This window comes from Mustela nivalis, assembly GCF_964662115.1.
Source record: "Mustela nivalis genome assembly, chromosome: 2".
Taxonomy (NCBI): domain Eukaryota; kingdom Metazoa; phylum Chordata; class Mammalia; order Carnivora; family Mustelidae; genus Mustela; species Mustela nivalis.
The window spans coordinates 169,515,635-169,527,749 of NC_139021.1; the positions used below are offsets into that span (position 1 = coordinate 169,515,635).

Here is a 12,115-nt window from a genome sequence, read left to right on the forward strand (position 1 = left end):
GTATCCCAGTGCCTCACAGCTGGCAGGCACACACCCACATTCAATGAACACAGAATCTCTACTCTCCAAGTAACTCCAAAAGAGACACATTACACCCATTTTCCAGGTGAGGAAGACTAGAACTTGGACAACACAAATAACAAGTGGAAAAAAGCGAAATTCAGCAGTAAATGACACTCCCAATGCCTTACTACTCTTCTAACAAAGGTTTTCAGACTTTGTAGATCCGCCTAGGCTGGGGACCTTGGTTGAGGCTTTTTTGGCTGTGATATTCTTGGACCAGATGCCCCCAAACCAGTCCCTGGTCTTGTCAAGCCCCATGTTTGACCGTGGTCCAGGCAGGGAAGACGACGCTGAGGACCACACCGCAGTGAGGGGATCCGCACTCAGCAATTGGGAAGGCAGACAGTGGAGCAGGACTATCTGCCTGACAGGAATTTCAGAGGGCATCCAGTGAGTTCAAAGCTAAGTGCTTGTGAAAGCCCCTGGTGTGTGGGAAGGGCACCGGCTTTGAGGCCAGATACACCCAGAATTGAGTTTCAGCTCTCGCACTTACCAGCTTGGGCAAGCTGGTTCTCCCAGCCTTAGTCTGTTCCTCGAAGACACAGGATGATCCCGACCCCCTCCCTCACGAATGAGATCTGGCAGGGAGAGCCCTCAGGACAACATCTGATGGACTCCGAGCGTCCGGCCATGATGGTTTCCTGAAGAACCCCCTTCAAGGCTGGCCAAATTCCTGATCTGGAGTCCCTCTCAGTCTCCAGGATGGAGCCCAGAACGGGTTAAACGTGGCTACAAAGGGCAAGAGACTGACGGGGAAAGCCGATCCTGACAGAGAGGACAGAGCTCCTGATCAGGGTCTGTGCCCACCTACCCCCACATCCTCAAAGCCTTGCCCACAACCTGCGCTGTGGTTCCTGTGCTGTCCTCTCAGTGGAGGGAACGGTTCAGCGGAGCTGATGGGAGCATTGCCTCGTGCTCTGCTCATTCCCCTGACACTAGGCATTTGTTTCTCATGGACTCAGAACCAGACTGGCATGCGGCACAGGCGTGGAAGCGCGGGTTCTGAAGCCCACCATTTACCCGGTGAACTTGTTTCTTAATCCAGCTCTCCCGTCTGTGAAATGGGTTGACAGTCACCCCACAGGCGTGTTATGAGAACTGAGTCAACAAGTGTAAAACCCCTGGCTTCACAGAGCTGCCGGTGGACGAGGAACACAAACGATCATAAGACAATGCGATTAGGGGCCGGTGAGGCAAAGTGCAGGGAACCCTAACCTAGTACCAGAGGAAGAGCCTTTACTCAAAGACCCGACTCACGTGTTGACCTGGCCAGAGCAAGGGGCAGGGGAGGGGGGAAAGTGTGCCACGCGGAAAGAAGAGCATGAAATAAGGACACCATGGTGGGTGCGAAGAACGAGTCCCCGTGTGGTGGGACAGGGAGGGAGAAGGGGAGAGGGGAAGACCCACGCCATCCAGACGATGGCAAAGGGCGGAGGTGTTCCCAAAGGAGCAGGAAAGAAATCAGGTCCAAGAGGTACAGCCCCCTGCTCTGAGCTGGTCCCCACTCTTGTCATTTCCCTTAAAATTTTGAGAGGGAAGCAGGATTTACTCTGATGAACTCCTCTGACCATTACTCTGAAGAGTGTCAGGAAATCCAGTGAGGGGCCTGGGCAGAGAAAATTCCTGGAGGTTGGCAGAGTCCTCAGAAGGAAGAAGGGCTCTCCACCTCCTGGAGAAGCTTTGGGGGCAAAGAGATGCCAACATTCCATCCCGTCGAAGCCAGCAAAGCACAAACAACCTGGATCCAGCCAGTTCAGAATTAACACATCCCGAATGGAAGCCTCGGGTGGTTAAAAGAACCGTCAGGACTAGAGAGAGGGGACGCAGTCATCTAATATGTGGAGGGAAAAACCAGTTTTAATACCAATTTACCCTAAAAGCCTTTTTTTTTTCTATTTAATGGCAAAATAAAATGTTTTTCTTGTTTTGCATCGTCTCCTCCCCTCCTTGGCCAGCTCCAGCCAAACCTCACCAGGAGAGAGGATGCTCCCGTCCTTGTCCTCGTCCTAGGTCTCTAAACCCCTGCCGGCACCCCACGGAGCCCAGCCTGCATGGGTATCAGGGGAAGTCCTCAGACTTGTCCCCTACCCGCCCAACTGAGGTGGGGGCATGGCGTGGATGAGAACAGGCCGTGCACAGCACACAGAGATCTTTGCAAGGTAGGAAAGAGATTCTCATAAATGCGGGGCTCGGCCCCACTCTGCCCCTCTCTGCGGTCAGCATCATGAGGACTGGCGCGCCAAGTAGACCCTCTGAGGGCCACGTCCCATTGGCAAACCAGATCGGATAGGTTTCAAGCTAAAGCAACTGGATTGCTCATACAGCGTCCAAAACCCTGTCAGGACTTTGGGGTTCTGAGCCAGTGGATGACGGACATGCCAAGGGGACAGACCTCAGGAAGGGCTTCATGGGAGCAAAAGCGCTCGGATGTCAATGAGACCTGGTGATCGCGCTCACAGCTCTCTCCAGCTGCAAATAACTCACCCCTTGGCCTTGCCTTTCTGTAGAATTCCAAGATTCTGAGGTTTTTTTCTTGCACTTCCTTTTTCCACTTTCTCCACCTCTCCTGCTTTCTACTCTGAGCCCCAGAGCTCCAACCGTATCCCCATTTTGAGTGTCATGGCATCCTAGGAAATTAGGCACCCCCCCACCCCGCCAAAAAAAATTACCTTTAATACCTGTATCCTTGACTCTGTAGTGTTTGAAGATATGTTCAACCAGCTGATGTGCAAAGCTGATGGAAACTTTTCGGAAGACAGCCCCCCGTGTGTGGCGGCGTCTGGCTGTCTGTTTGTACTGCTGGAGGCCGAAGGACTTTGAGTGCTCGAGAGTAACCTCAGAAAAAGTCCCCAGGCTGCAGCAAACCCTCCCAGCACAGTTTTGAAACACCAGAGGAGGAGGAAGCCTCTTTAATCAAATAATAACCAGCCTGAGATAAGGCTTTCGAGGCCGAACAGGGCCAACCAATCGCCTGCTTCTTTCAGACCGCAAGGGCAAACAGACCCGGGCTTTTGGAATGAGTTTCAGGGCTCGTTATAATTTAATGATGCTGTAAGTGGTGTCTTCTTGGCTTTGCCTGATGGGGATTTTCTAAGTAGGGAGCTCAGAGGCTCATTCTCGGTGGAGGAGCCTGACCTGGCAGAAGGGGGAGGGGTGGGGGGGAGGGGGGACAGGAGGGGCAGCCCTGCAGCTGAGTATCCTGAGCTATCACGTGGGGCACTCAGCTCCCAGCCTGGATGTTTCCATGTTGCCAAGGCCAAGAGAGTTCTCGCTGCTGCTAAGAAACCAAGCCTGAGTGGGGCTGAGCAGGGCTGGGTCACCGTGGGGGTGGGGGGAGGTGGTAAGTGTATTTGGCACCAGAGGAGCAGCTTGTTGGCTGTGTCCCCGAAGAGGCCATGGAGTCTCTAGGGACTTGCTATCACGAGTTGGAGATGCTCCGCATGCCTTTCCTTGGCAGTGACTTAGAGCTTCCATAGTCTTCATCCTTCCCCACCACTTTCCCCTCACATGCTGTCTGTGCTCTGTGGGGTCACAGAGGCATCACGAGGAGGGTGGGTGTTGGCAGCTAGGCAGCCTTGTAGCCCTCTGACTTTGAACGTGTCCCTCAGCCCCTTCTCGGCTCAGCGGCTGCCAAGGATTCAGTGGGAGAACTCTTCCAGGTCCCTGTAAGTTTCTACATGCTCTAAGGATAGTAAAGAAACCCTTCCGTGAAGGAACCTCAGTTTTCCTTTGTTATGCAAATAACACATAGGCACCAGCAGAATCCATTTTAAGACATTTCAAGGGACCTCAGAAAGAAAACCCTTCCCATTAGCAGTCACTTCCCCTTACCTCCACCCAACCTTCTCCATCAACACTTTATGCAATAGAGATGGATTTAGTATCTACTTTATCACCAGGTTGAGTCCCCTGTCCTCATGAAACTCTCACAGCACAGAAGGCAGGAGTTTGATATCAGTCTTCAGTGCAGTCAAACCAAAGGAAGGGGCCAGTCAAGGCAGCTTGTTACAGAGAGTTTGGACCCGTCCAAAGCAGGCAGGGGGAAACCAGCAGTGATGAACAGGAAGTGGACCCAAGTCAGTGGGCCCCCTGCAGGGCTCCAACTATGGAGGAAAAAAAGAGGAAAAGCAAGATTGTATCTCCAATTCTTTTTTTTTAATTTAGATTTTATTTATTTGAGAGAGAGCTCAAGTGAGTCCACAAGTAGGCAGAATGGCAGGCAGAGGGAGAGGGAGAAGCAGGCTCCCACTGAGCCGGGAGCCTGATGCAGGGCTCGATCCTAGGCCCCTGGGATCATGACCTGAGCTGAAGGTAGGTGCTTAGCCGACTGAGCCACCCAGGCACCCCATTTTAAAAATATATATATATAACAGCCTCCTTAAGATATAATTTGCATACTGTACAATTCACCCATTTAAATTATTTAATTCAACAACTTCTAGCGTAATCGCACAGTTGTGTGGCCAGCAGCAGAGTCAATTTTAAAACATTTTATCCTCCCAGAAAGAAAACGCCTCCCCATTAGCAGTCATTCTGCCTACCATCCCCCATGCCCACCTCTACCAGCGTTAGGCAGCCACTGGTTTACTTGGTGTCTCCCACGGATTTGCCTATCCTGAACGTTTCATGTAAATAGAATCATATACTATGTGGCCTTTTGTACTGACTTCTTCTACTTAGCATAATGCTTTCAAGGTTCATTCCATTCCTTTTTAGGTAAATAATATTCCATTGCAAAAATATGTCATGATTTGTTTATCCATTCATTGCTTGATGGACATTTGGAAGGTTTCCACGTTTTTGCTGTTAGCAATAGTGCTGCTATGGAGAATCATATACATGCCTCCACTTCCCTTTACCCACAAATTCACAACCACATAGTAGAAGAGAAAGAAGGCATCAAAGCAGGTCAGAGAGCAGGTCAGAGTGCCTTCGAAGGGCCACAAGTTAGAGTACCCCAGCAGTAGCTGACTCTGATATTTGCATAGATTTTTACTGTACAGAAGCACCATCACCCATTCCCTTGTATGTAATTGTCTCCACAATCCTAAGCATGAGGGAGATATTATTTTTATTGTCATTTTAAAGATGATACCATAAAAAATTAGAAAGTTTCAGTAACTTGCCAAAAGTCATCCATCCAAAAATTGAAGCCAGAATTAAGTCCTATGTTTTTTCTACTCGGGCTCTTCACACACACAAAACAGATCTTTAATCTTTCATACATACTCAGTCTTGGCTTCTAGGATGTGCAGTTCAAAGAGACAAAAAAAAGATAAAGAAATAAAAAAGAACTTCCTTATTATTTATAAAGAAAACGATAGCTAGCCCAACAAAATAGATGTTATCGTACGCATTTTAAAAATGTGCACATTCGGTCCAGAAAGATTACATCTCATTTCTAAAGACACAGACCTAGTAAGCCACACATTGACAATTGAAAGGCAAATATGTGACTCCCAGACACGGGCTAAGTCAGCTTACTTTCTTGTTAACATTTAACTGAGAGCCGTTGAAGTCCCGGTAGTTCAGGTGGGAGAACATGTAACCTTGGAGGAGGCACTGCACGTAAGGGAGGGACAAGGGAAGAAGATGCCATGCTTCGCAGGGGAGTAAGGAATGCCCGAGTCTGAAGATAGAGAGGAAAGATGACTATGAAGAGAAGAAGAGCAGGAAATAACAGAGAGACTGTGGGGAGAGTCCTATTCCAAGGCTGACCATGTTCCCAGCTTGTCCTGCGGCCGGCAACATTTCATCCAACCCCTAAGGTCTGATAAATAATGCAAACAGAGGTTCCGTGGAATGGGATGGGAAAAACAGGAACCAGGGATAGCAAGAGTGGGGTCAGAGCTACAGAATCCACCCAGCTTTGATCACCTGTCCAGCCCCAACCAAAGAGCACAGACCTGGTGCACACCACCCGTGAGGGATCCTCCCAGAAGCAGGAGGGCAAAGCACGATCCCCATGGGGAGAAGGAGGCCTGGCAGACCAGGAGAGCACAGGTGATAGGCATGACCACAGCTCAACTCTGAAGTGGAGATTCCTTGCAAAGGGCTTCTCACCTGGGAGTAGGAAACATGGGATGGACAGAAGGGTGTGAAAGTACTGGAAGTCTGGAACCAGCCAGCTCTCTCAAGGCTCCTAGCTCTTGACCCATTGCACCAAGTTCATGCATACTGCATTTGGTTTCCTTGGGCCCATCACTTGCAGAATATAGTACACACCAGGAAAACCACTGCCCAAAAGAGTTGGTTAGAAAACTCTCTAAGAGAAAAAAAATTAAAAAGAAAACTCTCTAAGAGTATGAAACAGTCCCAAGTTAGTACCAGGTCCCTCCTATCTCTGAGCTGTCTACAAGACCCACTTAAAGAACATGAAAGGATAATTTTAGATCTGCTCCCACTTCAAAGTGCCAGAGAGTACTGGGCACCAGGAGGCAAAACAAGGCAAGCACCCATCAACAAGTTCAACTTGGTGAGAAGAAACAGTGTCTATTGGCACCTACCATGGGTCCGGTCCTAGAAAACCCTATAGGGTAGGCATATGTGCACCCATTTCAGAGAATAAAATAGTAGAGCTCAAAGAGGTTAACTAAAATGCTTGAGGTCATACAGTTAATATGTGGTGAAGTGGGGACTTAAGCCTAAGGCCATCTGACTCCAAAACCCACAAATGATCTTTCTGTGATTTCACATTAGCACTCATAAGAGAGTTCCTAGGGGCCACCTGGGTGGCTCAGTCTGTTGAGCGCCTGACTCTTGGTTTCAGATTCGGTTGTGATCTTGGGGGTCCTGAGATCCAACTCCATGTTGAAATGGGGAGCTTCATGGGAGTCTGCTTGACATCCTCTCCCTCTGTCCCTCCCCTGACCAGCGCGAGCATGTACCTTCTCCCTCTCTCTCCCCCAAATAAATAAATCTTAGAGAGAGAGAGAGTTCTTAGATTCATTTCCTTTCTGTCTCTTACAAGCTGTCACTTACTCCCATTTTTCCCTTCAGTGATTTTTCTAGCATTCCCAAAGCCATGTATATGTTGACATAGAACATATATGCCTCTAGATCCATATTCATACATATCTGTGGGAAGGCATATCTGGGCACATATTCATGTGTGTGCTTCCTTGCTTTTAGCTGTCTCTGTTCTGTTGCCTTCAGAGAAGGGTGCAGGTAGCTTTAGTTTTCATTTCCTCAAGGCTATGTCAAAGTTTGACCTTAAAGAGTTGGCTGACGGACAGTCTTTCTATTTATGTCAGCTCTTCAGTAGAGAAAATGACTCCTTTGACCAGGGAAATTTTCCTACTGCAGCCATCTTCTGAGTAGCTGGTCCTGGGAAGGGTCTTTCATCCCAGAGATCCGTAAAACTTCCATTAATCAAGTGCCCAATTAATGACACATATCTTTGATGATTATGTCATGGCCAAATAAAAACCCTCTTTGATTTGGGCTCTAACTGTACTACTTAAGGACAGAACACACACAGAGATACACACAATTGTCAATTGAATTGGGGAGATGGTCTAATATCTCATATATCCAAAAAGCATCTTAGCACCAGACAGGTAATATAAATGAGAAAAATGAGTTAGGCATAATTACTAGGGAGTGGTGGGGACCGAGGTCAAATGGAGTGTACGTAATCCCATCTAAGAATATCTACCATCTCTGGCCAAATATTGCATGGGGAAATGGAGGCTGTGTTGTCAGATCTCTTTATCTTCAAGAGAGGATGGAAATATGAACTTTAATGTGAAATCCCCAAAACTTTTTAAAATTGGGTGACAGTTCATGCCAAGAAGTCCCCATAGATTTTCAAGATAAATTCAGCCATTGCGCTCTTTGTTTTCCTCATCAGGTAGACAAAATACACATTCACATACATTTACTTACTACCACTTTCACAGTGACCAATGTTTCTAAATAGACTGTAAGAGCCAATCCTCCAAGTGGCTTGTGGGTTTCTCTTTCTTGCTTCCCTAGAGTAATTAAAGCGTTGTTGGAGGACCTTTTTATCAAAAGTCTCCAGGTACTTACTAAGCACACAGATCTCCAGACACCACCCTAGGGATCCTAGGGAGAGAAACCGGGATTTGCCCACTGTTGGTGCCCCACTGTAAACAGCAGCAGGATTCCAGTCATGAGGAGTCCCACACAAACCCACACGTATTTCTGTAGATGTGGTTTCTAAATGACTCATCTGTGTCTCTACGGCCCCTCAATGTCCTCAGCTTGTTTGTGGCCAGGGACCCACACAATCCCAGCCCCTGGCACGGGGCCTGGTACTTGGTGGATACTCAATAAATGTTGAGTAGGCGGCGGAGACACGTGGGCACGGGCAGGGCTGAACGGAGGCCGAACACCCAGTACACACGCCTATCCTCATCATGCCTAATGAGAACATTCCAAGCTCTCCTCCAAGGATGCCTCTTTGAACCACCACCACACACTGTTCCTGGCAACCTCAGACTGTTCCGTCGCTCTCCTTTATTATCTTTCCATGATTTAATGCACTTTCCCTCGTCCAGGTGGGCAGATTACTCTTCCTGGCTAGACCATGAGTTCCCTGGCCATGGGAAAAATGTTCCTCAGATCCCAGTAGTTGCCAGGCCTGGAACAGCACTTGGCAAGGGTGTGCAGGCAAGCAATGCGTGTCATACCAGCACAGAGATGTGTCACTCAGCTTCCCTTTCAAGAGAACCTGCCGCAGGGGTGTAGCTGATGAACGTCCTCTGGATGCTGCCATTTTGGATCCGTGACACGTATCAGCAGAGGCTGCATTTCAGTAGGCTGCTGCCTGTCCGTGGCTGGGTATGACAGCAGGCTAGAGCCAGTCCTTTTCTGCCCCTGCGACATGGCCCCATCAGCCCAGCCGTGAGGTTCTCAGAACTGCACTGTGGTCTGAAGCTCTTCCTTCCTCCCCTCTCTCCCCTCACAGGGCACAGACCAGCATCGCCATCCAAGGCCGACCTACTTCCGCTCCCTCCTTCTGTATCCTCCAAAAGCGTTTCCCCCTAACAAATCCCCTGCATGTCTACTCCTGTTTCAGCACCTGCTTTTTGGAGAAACACTCCAACGGTTGAACAGTCAAAGTGTCTGAACTCCACCCGCAGCTGGGGAATTCCACACTCCCTTTCTTGCACATGAAAAAAAAAAAAAAAAAATCCATTGGCCTACCAGTTTACATTCAAAAACGTGGTGTGAAATTCTTACCTTAGAACCAATGAAGGGAATTCTGCCCTCGACTAAGATGTTCTCTTCTGTGAAGCCGGGAGTGGCAGTGGGACGAACTGGGGGCCATGGGAGAACGAGGTGGCTGAACATGGCATGTGATCTTGAGCAAGGACCTCTCCTTCGGGCTGCCTCGTTTGCTTAATAAGGCTAATAAGTCTTCCAGAGGTTGAAAGACATTTCTAGGCCCGGGATGGAGATATTCCTGTCCAAGGTGCCACCTCGGCAAACACAATCTTAGGTGATATTTATTTCCCTGTAAATGAACATAATATATCCCCTGAACCAAGTGTGAATTAACTCTGGGCTCAGACTTACTTTCTTGTCCCTTATTCATTTTCTATTTGTCTCTGCCTTATACCTTGTGCCTTAGTCTATCCGTTTATCCCATCGTGCCATTCTCTGGCCCCATGGGAACAGAGACTGCCTGCTCCATGAAACGTTAAACCAATGCTGTTTGTATCCATGGAACTGTCTCACTCAATCATTGTTAACACTTACCTCCCTGGATGTATACATTTAAAAAACATGTCTTGAGTGCCCTAAAACAAAATTGACACCCTTTTTCTATAAAGAGCTAAATAGAAAATATTTTAGGCTTTATGGGTCTTACGGTGTTGGTCACAGTTACTCAACAGCCATGTAGGCAAAAGCTGCCACGATAAAATGTAAAAGCAATGGGAGACTATGGACTCTGAAAAACAATCTGAGGGGTTTGAAGTGGTTGGGGGGGTGGGAGGTTGGGGTACCAGGTGGTGGGTATTATAGAGGGCACGGATTGCATGGAGCACTGGGTGTGGTGAAAAAGTAATGAATACTGCTATGCTGAAAATAAATAAATTAATTAAAAAAATTAAAATGGAGAAAAAAATAATAAAAAATAAAAAATAATTAAAAAAAATAAAAGCAATGGGGTTGTGTTTTAATAAAACTTTATTTAAAGAAAAACTTGTAGGGGACTGCCTTGGGTCCAAGGGCTGTAATTTGCTGACCCTTGCCCTACAGTCATGGTTGGAAAAGAGAATAAACATTGTGAGGTTCAGGGTACCAACAACCTTCTTCCTATATTCCTGACAGAGTGTCCCAATCAGGAAGCCTCTTCCTACAGTGCTTACTGGAGGCCTCAGAATCCTTCTTAACACAGGGCTGTAGATCAAGTGGGGCTGGTATATAAAGTGATGTCTATAATTTCCTCCTGAACTTGTTCAGTCCCCACAACTCCTAAAGGAGAAAAGTGAGGCCATTGATTCAATGACAATGCATATAGAAGTGTTTTAAAATATGTACCATCATCTCTACTGCAAAATGCACCTATATGGGGCTAAAAAACAGCCACTTATATAATATTTAAGTAATAATAAGTTAAATCATTACATACAAAATGATCATGATTTTCCAAAGCTGGAATGATTGGGTTGGAATTTTCTATTGCCCTATTCCTATCTCATGGAAAGTAGGAATTCACCATCTTAGTTTGTAAAGATAAAAGTCTGCTGTTTTTTCCACTGACAGGAAACAGGTTGGGCTCCCCCGGCCCTGGGCTGGAGCCAGGAGACAGGTCTTGATCTTTCCCCTGCTTACCACACAGATGCTGGAACAGGGTTGCAAGCTCTCTTAGATTCCCTCCCAGCAAGGGTCCGTTCAAAGCAGGGCCCATTGGACACCTTCCCCTGAGAAGCCAAGTTCCCTTACACACAGTGAACGATGGACTCCACGTTTGGGATCAGCTACCCTTTTTGGAATCTGATGATAGCCATGGACCTTCTCCATAGGAAAGACACATGTACGTAGTCACCTCAACTTCCCCAGCCTCCAGGATCACCTCTTTATGTACATCCAAACTATAGCCCCAAACTCATTAATAACATAATCATTTCCACAGAACACAAATAGTCCTCTGCGTCATTAAGCAGAACATTCCCCAGCTCAGGTTGGGGCACGTGCCTCAGGATGACTTTGCCTGTTTCAGACCTCCCTGATGGAGAGATCCCATTGGGATCTTGTGTGGCTGCCAGCCTCACAGCTGCCTGACAGAGTAGTGCCCAGGGATCCCTCCCAGACCAGGCAGATGTTGCCCTGGAACAGATGTCCGCTTCTAATCTAGAATGCAGAATGTGCTGGCACTCTCCAGATTCCCACCGCACGCAAGCACAGATGTGTCCACAACTTCTTCATCCTGGAAGAGAGCCCCATGTTGGATAAGCCATCTGGAGGCCACTGGCTCTTGGGGAAGAGTCTCCAGGGAAAGTCGGGGCCTGACTTTCAAAGCTTCAGGACACTGAGTCACCTGGCCCAGGTGTCACTGACATACATTTGCACTCCACTGTTTCACTTTCCCAGCGCTGTCAGCCAGCCAGCCCGATTCACACTGGGATGTCTATGTGCAGAAGTGAAGGAAAAAGAATGTTCTAGGAAGCGATGGGTTGGGGGCGGAAGAGTCCTCAGTAGGACACCCCTGGCGCTGCGATCGCTCATAGAACAGATATGACTCCTCGCTTCATAAGTGAAGCCTTCGCTGACCTCTGTGTAAACAGTGGCAACTTCCTCCCCACCTAGAAGAATTCCTGGCCTGATAAATAATTCAGTAAATATATTTGAGAAATAAATAAAGGCATTACTGGTAGCCATGTTTTTGGAGCCTGCCTTAGGCTCTACCTTCTCTGGGACCCTCCTCTAACTACTCTGAGAATCACACCATTCTTCTTACAGACATTCATTCATTTTTTCCAACAAGTTCATAACGAGCACCCATGGCGTGCCAGGTCCTCTAGGGCCCTCGATTTACAGGAGAGACTAATGAAAGTCCTTGCCGTCAAACAGTTTGCAA

General features: G+C 47.8%; 1 protein-coding gene across 3 annotated transcripts in view; it reads right to left on the reverse strand.

Annotated features, from left to right (window-relative positions):
• The window catches only part of GPAM (glycerol-3-phosphate acyltransferase, mitochondrial), a 103,113-nt gene that overhangs the window by 54,838 nt on the left and 36,160 nt on the right, over positions 1–12,115 (reverse strand). Inside the window, exon 1 of one of the 3 annotated variants that reach the window (XM_082721368.1) lies at positions 2,733–2,942. The exons of 1 other annotated variant lie outside the window; for it this stretch is intronic. The gene's annotated coding sequence lies outside the window, so the exon portion shown is untranslated. Of the gene's footprint in view, positions 1–2,732; positions 2,943–12,115 lie in introns of those variants that run through there. One more of the 3 variants, XM_082721366.1, reaches the window with a different exon arrangement.